At 40.7% G+C, this 14,926-nt stretch overlaps 2 long non-coding RNA genes across 2 annotated transcripts; both read left to right on the forward strand.

Moving 5' to 3' along the window:
- Nucleotides 1-3: 3 nt before the first annotated feature.
- On the forward strand, nt 4-7,104 carry LOC121108339. The gene is made up of 3 exons (XR_005842783.1): nt 4-136; nt 585-705; nt 983-7,104. It is a non-coding gene; the product is annotated as an uncharacterized LOC121108339 (long non-coding RNA).
- Nucleotides 7,105-13,506: 6,402 nt separating this feature from the next.
- LOC121108341 lies at nt 13,507-14,348 on the forward strand. The gene is made up of 2 exons (XR_005842786.2): nt 13,507-13,585; nt 13,784-14,348. It is a non-coding gene; the product is annotated as an uncharacterized LOC121108341 (long non-coding RNA).
- The last annotated feature ends 578 nt before the right edge of the window (nt 14,349-14,926 follow it).

Genomic DNA, 14,926 nt, shown 5'->3' on the forward strand with positions numbered 1-14,926 from the left:
GGTGAGGTAGTGGATGTTGTGTATCTTGACTTCAGCAAGGCATTTGACACTGTGTCCCAGAACATTCTCATAGATAAACTTAGAAAGTGTGGGACAGATGAGTGGGGAGTGAAGTGGATTGAGAACTGGCTGACTGGTAGAGCTCCTAGTGTTATGATCAGCAGCACAGAATCTGGCTGGGGGCCTGTAGCTAGTGGAGTTCCACAGGGGCTGGTATTGGGTCTGTTCTTGTTCAATATCCTCATAAACAATCTGGATAAAGGGATAGAGTCCACTCTCAGCACGTTTGCTGGTGATACAAAGCTGGGAGGAGTGGCTGACACACCAGAAAGCTGTGCTACCATTGGTCTCAATAATTTCCCTCCCAACCCCTATGATTCTATGATTCTATGATCTTAGCAGTCTTTTCCAACCTTAATATTTCTACGATCTTTCCAGGCACATACATGAGGCTGACCAGCCTGTAGTTTACTGGATCTTTATTTCTACTCTTCTTAAAAATGGGAGAGATGTCTAGGAACTGCACTTAAAGATCTCTAGAGGTTCCTTCCAATCCCTGCAATTCTGTGATTCCCTTTTTCCAGTCACCAAGGACTTCACCTGGCAGCCATGACTTTTCAAGTATGATGGACAGTGGTTTGTCAACTACATCAAGAAGTTCCTTCAGGACCCTGGGATACATGTCAGCAGGCTCCATAGACTTGTGTATGTTCAGTCTCATCAGGTGGTCTCAAACTTGCTCTTTGCTTACAGTGGGAGGGATTTGGTTTCCCCAGCCCCTGCCTAGAGGTTCAGGAACATGAGATAAATGGGAAGGCTGATGGCCAGTGAAGACTAAGGGAAAGAAACTGTTGAGTACCTCAGCCTTCTCCATGTCAGTTGCTGCCAGTTCTCCCTTCTCATTTATCAGAAGGGGTACATTCTCCTTTGCCTTTCTCTTTTGATCTATATACCAGTAGAATTCATTCTTGTTATTTTTCAGATTTCTTTCCAAGGAGGTCCTCGTCCAGCCATACTGGCCTCCTGCGTCCTTTGCGTGATTTAATGTACTTGAGGATGGAAAGCTCTTGCAGTCTAAGAAAAGAGCTGCTAGCTATAGTCAGTTCCTGTGTTCACATGAACAGTTTCCCAGGGGAATCTCATCCACTAATTTTGGCATGTTTTATCCAAGCACCATGCACCCTGCCTGCTCTACCCCAATAAAGCAGTGGACTGCAGCTTTGCTCAGTTTATCTATCAGCAATCCTAAACATCACAAAACATGATTTACCAAAATCACATAACAAAGCTGGCACTTTTCTATAGCTAAATTGTTGTGAATCCTAACTATTGTAGTGTGTGCATTTGAGAGCTCTCCCGTTTTGTTGAAAGGGTAAAAGTTGCACTGTTTTTCTTGTTTCCATTATCCCCTGATGACTAATAAGAAGCCACACCCATCCTGTGAAAGAAGACTAAGCTACACTGATCCAATGTTTTTGACTGCCAAGTCTGCATAGCAGCATCAACTGTAAAGCGTAAGTGCAGAGCAGCTGCCCCTTAAAACAGTCACAGCTGGCTTACTATCCAACCAGCCATCTGCTCAGCTAACACAGATGGCTAAGAACAGATCAGCTCTGGTGTTTGCTCTCTTCGCTGGCTTCAGGTCAAAATAAGATGATTTTGATCTTCACATTATCAGAGAGATGACATCTTTCCGACTGTGGAAGGCTTCTGCAACAAGTAGGATAATGTCATGGTCAGCACGGAGAACAGGCAGAGCAGCTGCAGGAGGCAGAATGTTCACAGGGGCTACAGCAGCTACTTGGGACTCTCTTCCAGAGGAGACTGAGATGTCCGCACAGTGCACCACTCTCCTAAGCACATGCACAGACACAGAAACAAAGAGCTTCAGAGGACCCTCATGAAAGGATAAAGAAGTCTTTTTATGATTTCTCTTTATGAAACTGTGAAATACTCAGATACCATAGCAGCATCTAAGAAGGGAAAGAGAATTAAAAATGGAAGAAATGAAGCTGCGGAAAGAGTGAAAAAATAGGGCTTGAAGAAGAATATGGGCTACTTGAAGTCCCGTGCCTGTCCTCTAAGTCAGCTGGGATTTATTCTGCTGATTGTGTTACAGTGCTTTATTTTCTGAGGCTTCCATTCAGAATAGTCTCTGAGCAAGCTTGAAATCAAGTTCCAAGTAAGTGAATAATCCAGATGAAGTAGAAAAGATTGCTTGTGTGCCTAAAGTGCAGCATGTGTGTCTTGCTGAATAGAGATTAAAGTAATAACAGCAATTTCTAGAGGTAAAATATTTGCCACTCATATATTCATATAGTGTTTCACTTACTGGAAACATCCTGCAACGTGTCAGTTTTACTTCCAGCTTTATGAAAAGACAGAAACTGATAATGACACAGAAAATGGATGTATGCATGATAAGCTATTCAGTGGCAATAACAATCAGTGATATAAGGTAAATCTTCAGGATTCTCATTCTAAAATATCCTTGGTTTTGCTGTGAGGTGGTCACAGACTTAAAGTTGAACTTGCTCAGTTTGCCGAAGATAATATACAAGCCCTACTGAGTTCCAGTAAGGACCAAACATTCTTGTAGGAAAAATGAGTTTCTTTTAACAGTCTGGTAGCTAACAGAGCCCTGGTTCTTAAAGAGTTCACTGGAAATCTGGATGGACTGTGATAAAACAGAATGAATGAAAATTTGAAGGGAAAGAAAAGGTCAGGAAAACAGCAAAGAATCAAGCTTTTGATTTCTGTTGCAAATGGGAAGCATCTGTGAGGTTATTATACATTTTCATGTGAATCCTACTCCCTTGTGTTTCACTGTCATTTCACTGAAATGGGTAAAGAAACATAACTTACCAGGAATTCATGACTTTGTCTTATACTTCAAAACTGGATCCTCAGTGCAGCTGAGTAAATTTGGGATGGACTTTCTGATAATGGGTTTCCTGAACCTCTGCACAAAGCAGGGTTTTGAGCTGCAGATTGAGAGTTTGCCAACACTGTACAAAGGAACATTCTCTCCTGTTCTGTTCAGGTGAATTTGGGATCTAGATTGTTTACTCTCAGCAGCCTCCTTGCTCTGAATATCTTCAAAAGTGTCCTTCAGCTTACTCTCAATTAATTTTGATTTTCTTCAGACCACTATCAGTTTCTGATCTTGGCTGTAGCAAACCAAACACAATCTCAATTCAAAGCAAAAGCAAAACTGGGGGCAATTGAAATCACTAGAAATAACTCTGCAGAATATACTCAGCAAAAGCATCATTCTCCCTGTACACCCTAGAAAAGCCCACCTGCAAAAGCCAAAAGTGGGATCTCCCATTGCATTTCACTCTTTCAGTCAGGATGAGAAGATCTCTGAGAAAAGTCTGACAAAATCTGCAATATAATCTAGAAGGCAACTGCTTTCTTTTTTAATTACTATTTTAATTTTTTAGTGTTAGCATTTCTTACACTTCAGCACATGTCCATGCCTCCATGGGAGGTAAGCATGGATTCTGGAAATGTAGATTTTTTTTCGCAACAGAGGCACTTCAAACATTTTCTTGGGCTGAACACATCTCTCATTCTCTTCTCTGTTTCTGAGAAGCCAGCATAAGTCCTTCCACTCTCAAGCTATGCTCATAATATCAAAGCAGAGTGTCATCGCAACTCAATGCACTAAGACAGACCAGTAAGTGAACTTCTCTCATGGCCAAGAAAGATTTCATCACCTGTTCTGCACTAATCACACACAGTATTCACATTGGTGTCACTTTATTTCGCATCTAAATATTCCTGGAAGAATGTCTGGAATCTGAAACAGGCAAAGACAGCAAATTACAGTTTTAAGTCAAAACACACAGAGGCAGAAGCCTAAAGATGCTTACTCTTTTGTCATGGAGTTTGTCTGGATTTGCACCTTATAACTTCAGTGTCTAGACAGATAGGACAGTGACTAGAAAGCTAGCGCAAGGAGATGGAAAAGAATATCATAACAGTGATTTTTAGCCCAAGTTTCAAGTGACGCAATATAGCTGCTGCCTGAAAACAGATGTAGTGCTACATTCAGATTTACATATTCTGTGAACACATTCTATGAAAACCTTCTGTGAGATTCTCTGGTCTAATGAGGTTGCCATTGTAAGTCACAGTGTGCACTGTGTCCCAGTGTGCTGGGATCAAGGAGAAGGACAAGTGAGATTTATTTGTCCACCCATTCCCCAGGGTGATATTTAATAACATGACAACAAGTTGATGACATCGATGTTACTTGAGTAGTAGCACTCTGCCAGCTGACACTGATCATTCTTTGTGTTGCTCGATTCAGGACATTTCCACTCTGTATTTTGTTACAAAGCTTGCAGCTCCAGAGAATAAGCTCCACATACAAGTTATTGTGCTTTGGAATATTAACTGCACCCACTTGTATGTTCTCAAAAGCGAGAACTGGTACAGATATGAAGCGTTGCTGCCTATGCTGGTTGGTGTTGTACATAAGAATTTTTCTAGGCAAATCCTGTTCAGTCCATGGAGACCCTGAAATAGATAAATTGCTGGCTTTCAGTAGCATTTCTCACTGTAGCCTAAGAAGAATAGACCATGTTGTATGACTTCTCAGTTTTAAGAATTCACTCTTCATTAAAAATACAAATGTCAGGAGGTCTAAGATGATTTTTCATGAAAACCCTCCCTTTTTGCCCTTGAGATAATATAAATTGTTTTGCATAAAAAGTTCTTTGGGAAATGAATAGATACGCTTAATATGGTGAGAAGCGTTATGATCCTGTGAGAAATGCAGAGGCAGAATCTTTTGACTCCAGACTGAGACTAATTTTGTTTTCAGATCGGTGACCTAAACAGAAAAGCAGTGAGAAGTAATATGCAGTGAGAAGTAATTCTATTTTCCAAAGAGGGGACAGTCTGCATCCCTACTTCTTACCTACAAATATCTGTATGTTGCTAAGGCTAGAGATAGTAGCCTTCACTTGCTGCTTTGCTCTTACATCTTCATTTCATTCTCTGGTCCTAATACAGAGCAGCTCCTACACTGTGAGGGTGTTTCACAAGGACTTTCTTCTAACCCTCAAAGTACTTAAAAAAACGTTTGCTCAAGCCAAATACACCATCCCTTGAGGTGCTCAAGGCCAGGTTAGATGGGGCCCTGGGCAGCCTGATCGAGTGCGTGGCAGCCCTGCCCACATCAGGGGGTTGGAACTATATGGGCTTTAAGATCCCTTCTAACCTAAGTCATTCTATGATTTATGATTTAAATTTATTTTAATCTCAAAGATTTGGACATAAGGAAAGCTAGTTCACATCCATTTCTAATGTGGTGGGACAACGGAAAAATACTGACAGATATGCACACAGTATAATTTGACTGTTAAACAGTAGGTTTGGCAGAATCCCATAGATATGCACTTAGGAGGGAGGATGCACAACTCAAGTGCTCGTTCTGCCTTCATCTGGGACTGACAAACAATACTGGATCAACTGTGAGGAATTCATCAGCAGACAGGTACTTGCATGATAAACTAGCAAATGCAACTTCAAAAAATATATGTTATTTGTTTTGTTTGAACAAGGCTGCCTGCTGAAAATGACCTTCTGCTTTGCCTGCTTTTCATTTTATAGTCAGAAAGCAAGAGCTTCCTTTCTAAGCACTTCTGCCACTAAGTAGTTCACAGAAAGTGGGATTCAGTGCAGCTAACACTTCAAAGGCTGGATTGCACCTCTGAAGAGTGCAAAAGAGAAGCTGTGTGTTATAAAAGCATGTTGACTCAGTGGACAAGTAGGTACATTTGGCACTAGAAGAAGCATACAAGTGCTTGTTGAAGTCAATTCTGAGTACAGTCTCTTGTCTTTAGCCAAGATAGGACATAAATGAAAAGATGTAGAAGTCAGTATTTTCAGGTTGTAGAGGGGCTGCAAAGTGTGCTGACACTAAATACAGATCCAGATGCTTGACCTTCATAAGGTAGGATGAGATGAGGTGTTTTTACAGCTTATAGATACAGCTTTTTAGACATTTCTACTGAATTTGTAATGACAATTTTTGGTACAGCTGAAGACTGTGGTAGAAATGGGTGGAAACTGTTAGAAATAGCTGGAAAAGGGAAATAAGAAAGCAGCCTTCCCAGGCGTGGACTTGTCCCATCTGAAAGAAATCTGGATCTCTTTTTAACTATCCTACTGGAAAGTATCCCCACTGAGTACCTGGCCAATGACAGGCATATATCATTCTTCAAAAGACTGGGAAATCAGCTGGACATGATTGTTTTATAAATGAAATGCCTAAATTGATGCTTTAATCCAGAGTATCTCAGGTGATGGCACTGGCATTCGGTTCCCGGATGACTATAGTCTAATGGAAACTTTACAAGAGTCACATGTGTAATAGCTTCACTTCATTGAAGACACTGGGCAGAAGTTAGGAGAAATCCAGATGTGTTACTCAATCTATGCAGAAGTTTATGATCAAGAAGAACAAAGTATGCATGACTCAAGCAAAAAAAAATAATAAATCTAATTATTTTTCCTTTGGTGATACGTCTTCTATTCCTACTGTTAAATTAACAGAGCTGATCAACAGCTCTGAAGCCACTCCTGTTTTCTATAGTCTGCTCATCTGATACTGATCCATCAAACTTAGCTATTAGTTATGTTCTATCCTTTGATTTCATGGAACATAAATAAATAATTTGCTACCAGACTGTCATATATGAAAAGTCAAAATTAAACACTCAGTAACAAGTCTGGCTTCAGTTTTAACACTGCAATCCCTAGATGAGATCAACATGTCCGCACTTTCTCCCTGAGAATGGTTCACAGCTCTTTGCAGTGCAATGACTAGGTCTGTTTACCTTTGTATTTATTTCCTCCTTCATATCTCTACCACCGACTGTACATCAGACTTTACAGTGCAAGTTTATGAATGCTTTACTGGCCTTCTTGTCTCATTGTTTTTGACACTGTGCAGCAAGAATGATACACTTCTGTTTCAATAAAGTGAGCGCTCGCTCTTAGTCAATATGCCAACAGAGTCAACTAGGATAAGAACAGTAAGCCAAAACACCCAGAGACAATAAAGTTAGAGGTACCTTTATTATTACATTCAGATCCTTCCATCGAGAACTTTAAATCTTAAGCAGGATTGGCGTTATTTTTGTGGAACTGATGCATGAACTCATTCAGGAAGAGTGAAAGCAAACATTATGATGTTTGGCACTGTATTCCCTTTATAGGTTTGATGTTCTTTGAAAGTTCATGCTGTTTGGAAGCAGGAATCGTTACTTGTACTGTTCAGATTACAAAGATCTGCTAACATGGGTGCAGCTCACATACTGGTCTACCTATGTCCAGAGCAGCACAAAATCTACAGCCAAGATTCTGCTTCACTTGTTCTCATGCTCACAATAACAAGAAAAAGTACTGGCATTTTTAAGGATCTTGTTCATCCAGGAACTGCAAAAAGTTTGCAAAAGGTCAGTAAACATATTGACCATATATTAATGAGCAAAGAATTGATTGCCAATTTAAGGGACTGTCTCAAAATAATTCAAGGCATTCATTGTATAAAAAGGGGCCTATTGAATCCTCGTCAGTCAACTGTTATCGTAAGCAAATCACTTTTCCATTGTTATATAAGCTGACTGCTACCTAGAATAACCTAACTATAAAAATACCATCTTTCATGGAAGTACAGAATGTCAATGGAGACATTTCACTCTCAACAGAGCTCTCCTTCAAATATCATAAACCAACTTCTGCCTCTATTTTATTATTTTGCAGACTTCTTAGTTTATTAGTGAATGACAACAAAGCCTGTATATTAAGCCATCTACCTGAGTAGGCCTTGACTTGATCAAAGACATATTTACACAGATAAAAACATTGTTTTGTTTTGGGCACGTGTTTCTGGTCAGACACAGATTATCCACCTAATCTCAGGTAGCTTTAAGCAAGTAGCATTCCAGAGAATGGTAGGCAATCTGATAACATTTTCGTCTTTGATGTACAAATGAGTTTGCACGTTTGTAGAGAAAATGGGGGGAAAAAAGGCTACAAAAACAGGGCAAGTACGGCCAGATTCTGTAATAATAATGGTGACAACAACAATAACTGTAGGAAACCATGCTTGTTCATCTGAGACAAATAGGACTAAACATTGAACACAGCTCTCAGGGACAGCTGTTTAGAGAAACAGAAAACATTTATACCATATATTTCATCAGTATGACAGCTATTAAATGTGAAGAACTCTCCTAACACCACACAGTCATCGCTTCAATGAGTTAAATTGATAGATGACTTTTTGAAATCGGTGTAATAATAGCAAAGCCAAACATGACCCACTGAGCTTGACCTTAAACACTGGAAACATGAGAGTAAAGTATGCTAGAAATCTCAAGGTCAGAGCTGTTCAAATATATATCTTTCTGCTGCAAATCATCTGAAGACCTTGCTTGAGCCCCTGGGTACCAAGCAATCGTGTAAAAACAAGTCCTTTTCTGTATAGTTAATGGTTTTAACTGAGAAAGAGAGAAGATTTGGAATGGAGAAAGGAGAAGCACACTTGAATTTCCAATCTTCTTTGTAGCCACTATGCAGTACTGACTTCGTGGATCATCGTGTGGTTAGAATCAGATTTATAGGAAGACAGAAAATCTGGTAGCAGATCAACTTCTTCTTGAAGAATGTTATATTAAAAGCCAGGGTACTTTTGAAGAAAGAGTCCTGAGCTTGCACTCTAATGCAGTCTGCCAGAAATAATTGCATCTAATAAGCTAAGTAAAAACACAATTAAATCTATTATGATTGAGTCAGCTTAAACAATTTCAGTTTGAGCATTCTATGCAAACAACCCCTACATACTGGTCCACAAAACAAACTCCCCACATCAGAAACTAAATGCAGTGTTGTGCTAGTTCCTTAGTGATGAGAAAGACCAGTCACAGGTTGATGGACGAAAAATAGCAAGCAACTAGCACTCTGACGAGTCATACAACTCCTATACTTTGAACCAGTAGCTAAGTAAAAGGATGGGAAACACTTTCCCTCTTTTGCAATCAGTTCAACATTACTTCACCTGGAGTTGTTACAGGTGGTCCCACTGATACAGGAGTTATATCATCTGAATAACACTACAAACAGATCTACATAGGTATCATACAGAAAAAACCACAGACAAAGATCTGTGGGAGAAAAAATCCAGTGTCCACATGAAGTCCTCTCTGTAGAGTCTGGAAGAGAATTAAAGAGTATTACTGCATCCATGCCCTGTTCTTAGCCTTCTCCTTGAACATTGTTTTGGCTCACATTTGAGAAAGAGGTAGGGCTGGCCAAATGTGACTCTTATAAAACAGCACAATGAGGAGAGAAATGCTGTAGTCTATCTTTGTGGAAGGGAGAACACCAGTTTTAAACAGCCACTTTTTGACCTGTCTGGTATAAAAATTAAAAGGTGCACATTTTGGTGCAGTCATAAGAGGGCATGCAGTGGTTTTCTTCCACCACATCAGCTTGGAAATATGACAAACTGCAGTTTATTTATGTGCTTTGGTCAGTAATTTGCAATGGCATCACTGCAGGTGATTACCTGGAGAATATAAGATCTTCTTCATCAATCAGGTTTCACTAATATAATGCCAGTCCAGTACTGCTTTGCTTTAACTAAACACATGCAAATGATTTCTATGTGCTAACTTGCAAAAGCATTGCAAAATTCAGGAAGGAGGGGAAAGGAAATGTTATTTCGCTGAGTGGATAGAGAAGGAAGAGGCATCAGTCCATAAAATGAGAGCAAAACCAACATGCCTGGCAACTAGAAGCTCACAGTGCAGTAGTGCTGCTGTTAGCGAATTGCTCATCTTCACATCCTGTCATGTGAAGTACTGTGATTTTCAGATGAACTAATGGCAGTCAGCAGGAAGCTGGAGGCCTGGCAAAGATGTGATTGGTTATTTGCAACTGGGTCCTTCCAGAGACAAATTTTCTCCTCAGGGAAGGCAGGCTTGAACTTCATCTTCACTGGTATTACAGTGTTAATTCCATTTATCCCAAGTTGTTACCAACTGTACTCCTGCATTCTGAGACTATTTGAGTCAGAAACAAATCTTGGGCCCAGAAACCTGAATGCCAGTAGCTGGTAAGCAAAGCACCAAGTAGGTAGTTAACATTATAGATATGTAAGAAACTCAACATCCTTCAGCCAACCGTTTAGGCATATGGTTGAAATCAATGGTGTGTGTACAGTGCTTTGCTAGACTAGATCCTTTTGTCGACAAAGTTCCGATACTGAGTTCTGCTACAATTATGCCAGACAGTGGGAAGCCTTTCTGATAAAGTCATTTAATTATGTTTTAAATAAAGTCACTGCCTGGGGAGAAAAATAAACACAGCAGCCAGTGGGGGTTGATTTTTGGCAATAATAATCTCTGAGAAGTCATTAAAGTTTCTAAGGCACTCTATTGTCTGCAAAAAGCCAGGAATAAAATTAAAAACAAAAAGTCTTGTATCACTGTACGCTAAGCAGGAAAGGCTTCTACCTTGCAGGAATAGCCAAAATACTGGGATATGAAAATGTTGTTGTTGCAAGCTATTTTTAATACAGTGGTTAACAGCATTTCTGCTGTTATCCAAATGCTGGGTGCTAAAAATATTTTCTGCCTTCATTCTAGTGCAGAATTCTAGTGTGCACAAAGAAATAGCTGCTGTCTTCTTTGAACACAGAATAGATCTGACTTTAGAGGCTAGATGCCGGAAAAAAAAAGCAGAATCCCAGGGCTGTGAGCTCTTTTATTCTAATTTAGATATGCAGCTACTGCAGCTCTGTGGCAAATCATGTCTTTGAATATAGAAACAGCAAGATGGCTATCTTACTGCACAGTACAAAGAAGGGCAAGCATTATTTTTACAAACTGTACAAACACATTGACAAATATATTGTTGTAAGGGACTCTTCCACCTTCTTGAAAGTAAAGTATCGTAACATCTGAATAGTGAAATAAGATTTATCTTCTTTTTTCCTTGTGTTAAGCGAAAGTACTTATAGAGGGGGGCACTTATTTCCATAGAAATAGCAGGAATTGAACTAGATCCTCCAGTATTTCAGTGAAACAACCTGTCTTCAGCAGCTACCATATATAGAGCAGAGTCTATATGTATATATATATATATATATAGCTTCGATTTTAAATGTACAAGAAGATTGTAGAATCATAGAATGGCTTGGGTCAGAAGAGACCCTAAAGATCACTAAGTTCCAACCCCTCGCCACAGGCAGGGCCACCAACCTCCAGATCTGGTACTAGACCAGGTTGCTCAGGGCCCCAACCAACCTGGCCTTGAACACCTCCAGGGACGGAGCATCTACAGCCCCTCTGGGCAGCCTGTTGCAGCACCTTACCACTCTCTCTGTAAAGAACTTCCCCCTGACATCCAATGTAAACCTTCCCTCCTTGAGCCTAAAATCATTCCCCCTTGTCCTGCCACTGCATACCCTTGCAAAATGTTGACTCCCTTCCTGTTTATAATCCCCTTTTAAATACTAGAAAGCCACGATGAATTCTCCTCTCAACCTTCTCTTCTCCAGGCTGAACAAGCCCAGCTCCCTCAGCCTGTCTTTGTGGTGTTCCTCTGGACCCTCTCCAACAGCTCCACATAATTCCTGTACTGGGGGTCTCAGACCTGGACGCAGTACTCCAGATGGGGCCTCATGAGGGCAGAGTAGAGAGGGACAATCACCTCCCTGCCCTTGCTGGCCACCCCTCTTCTGATGGATCCCTGGAAACCATTGGCCATCTGAGATGCAAGAGCACACTACTGGCTCATTTTCATTTTTTTATACACCAGGACACCCTGCTCCTTCTCCATAGAGCTACTCTCAAGGAATTCTTCTCCCTGTCTGTATATGTATCTGAGATTACTCCGACCCAAATGTAAAACCTTTCACTTTGCTATGTTGAACCTCATGAGGTTCATATGGGCTCACCTTTAAAATCTGTCGAGGTCCCTTTGGGTGGCATCCCTTCCTTCTAACGTGTCAACTGCACCACTCAGCTTGGTGTCATTGGCAAACTTGCTGAGGGTGCACTTGAGCCCATCATTGATGTCAATGATGAAGATGTATAAGAACACCGGTCCTAAGACAGACCCCTGGGGGACAGCGCTCATCACCAGCCTCCATGAGGACACTGTGCTATTCACCACAACCCTCTGTCTATGGCCTTGCAACCAATTCCTTATCCGCCGAATAGTCCACCCCTCAAATCTCTATCTCTCCAATGCAGAGATAAGGATGTGGTGGAGGACCATGTCAAAGACTTTGCACGAGTCCAGGTAGATGACATTGATCACCTTCTCTTTGCCTTCTCTTTTACCAATGTCATCACTCCATCATAGAAAGTCACCAGATTGGTCAGGTATGACCTTCCCTCGGTAAAGCCATTCTGGCTGTCTTGGATTACCTGCTCATCCCTAATGTGTCTTAACATGTCTTCTAGGAGGATCTGTTGTATGATCTTCCCAGGAACAGAGGTGAGGATCACTGCCCTCTAGTTCCACGGGTCCTCCTTGCTCCCTTTCTTGTAAACAGAAGTGACATTTCCATTTTTCCAGTCCCCAGGGACTGTGCCTGACAGCCACGACTTCTCAAATATGATAGAGAGCAGCTCATATCATCCAGCTCCTTCAGGATCCTGGGATGCATGTAACCTGGCCCCACAGGCTTGTGTACATTCAGTCTCATGAGACAGTCTCAGACTTGCGCTGCCCTTACAGCGGTGGGGGTTGATTTACTCCCTCAGTTCCCACCCAGAGGCCCAGGGATGCTATGTGTGTTTTGAATTAGAGGAAGTATCAACTCTAAGCTTTTCTTGTGGCTTTTCTTAATGTATGTCAAATATTTCACTTTCCTATTAAAAAAAACTTTCATTTTTGCTAAGAAAAAAAGAGGAAGAAATCTCTCTAGAAAAGGGTGGTAACAACACATTTGTGTATAAAGACCCAAGGGAAGTAGGAAGAAAATATAAAACCACTTGAATCACCACAGCAAACAAATTTCCTTCATAGAATTCAAAACTCCTAGCCAGGGGGAATACAGCTGATGAAGGTTAAAAGCATTGAATTTTGCATGCAGAATAATTTTCAGAGAGCTCAAGCCACAGAGCAGGAATCAGGTTTCAAGTCTGAAGATGCTGAGATCTGAGAATATGGTAGCTGTGGTTTTAACCCATCAGACTGCTCAGCACCCAGAAACAGTTCACTCACTCTCCCTACAGTGGGATAGGGGAGAGAACTGGAAAAAAGTTAAAACTCGTAGGTTGAGATAAAGACAGTTTAATACAACAGAAAAGGAAGGGAAAATAATAATATTGGTAAAAGAATACACAAAATGAGTGACGCACAATGCAATTGCTCACCACACACTGATTGATGCCACCTCCCCCAGTTTTGTTGTTCACTGTGACATCACAGGGTACAGAATATCCCTTCAGATCCCTTTGGTCTGCCTCTGTCCCCTCCCAGATGCTTGTGCATCCCCAGCTCCTCACTGGAAGGGCAGTATGAGAAGTTGAAAAGTCCTTGGCTCTGGGTAAGTACTGCTCAGCAGTAACTACATCAGTGTGTGTCATCAACATTATTCTCATCCTAAATCCAAAACAGAGCACCATACCAGCTGCCAGGAAGAAAATTAACTATCCTAGCTGAAACCAGGACAGTGGTTCAGAAGATTATGAAGACTGTAAAATGCAAGACAGGCATTAGTTAATACTATAACTTCTTATTCCAGTTGAATTGCTCTCGAGGTCTAAAGATTTTGGTACAAACTTGAAATCTCACTCAACCTCTATGAAAGGTTGACAGGAGTTCCTGTCTGTCCTGAACACTGCTACTTGAATGACGACTACTTATTTGGAATGAAATGCAGGGGATGACAGACATTCCTTCATCACTAATAAACTGAAATGTTTTTCTACCTTGTGGACAACCAAAAACTTCACTGAATGTTCAAGTTGTATACTTTTCTCCAGTCGTATATTCTAATGGGAATATTATTGAGAAGTCTCTCCAAAGTTTATAGCACTGCAAAATAAGATAATTGTAGGATTATGAAAGATGGCAGAAGTGTTTCTCTCCATAGGGCATGATTGCCCTAGCAAAGAACAGTTCAAAACCACACCTTTCAGCCAGCAGTGCTTCCAGATCTACCAAGACAGAAAATTGCAGACTTATTTCTGACTGGGAGATCTTGTTCTCCTCATTTGTTGCTGGGATGACCCAGCCTTAAGATGGCCAAGCACAGAAGAAGCAACTTCAAGATTAATGTAACAAAATAGAAGCTGATAGGATCTGAAGCTGCTTCATGCATCATTTTGTTTACCTTCTCTGCCATGTGCCTAGACTTTTTAACTCTAAAATCTCTCTGTAACATCACATTCCTGTTAAATGTATTTCTTGGGCATTCTCTATTGGCAGAATGTGCTCGGAACAAAAAATATTATTTAAATATTCTCCCTATATTGTGTGGCTTGTGCAGTCAAGCCAACATAAAAAGAAAGAACCTCTGCAGAAAGAGATTAAAACAAAAATCTCTCAAAACTTGAACTTTCCAAGTGATTCAGCTTAGCTCAAAAATTTCCCCTGTGATCTAGCATCATCTTGGATTTCCACTTGTGTTAGCCAAAACCAGTACAGGATTTGTCTTAGAGACAATTACCTCCTGATGAAAAGTGCAAATACTGTCCACCACATAGAAAAAAATCCCTGGAATTAGGGTTGAGCCTCTGTTGCTAGCAGACCAGAAAAACAAAGCCTGAAGGATTGTATTATTAGGAGAACCTGTCAAATTTGCCTGTGTCTTGAATCCAACCTAATTCAATTGACTCATCGGCTGCAGGACAGATTGCATCCTTGAGAGGGAGTCCTGCTTTTT

Source organism: Gallus gallus, chromosome Z (assembly GCF_016699485.2).
Source record: "Gallus gallus isolate bGalGal1 chromosome Z, bGalGal1.mat.broiler.GRCg7b, whole genome shotgun sequence".
In the NCBI taxonomy this organism is placed as follows: Eukaryota; Metazoa; Chordata; class Aves; order Galliformes; family Phasianidae; genus Gallus; species Gallus gallus.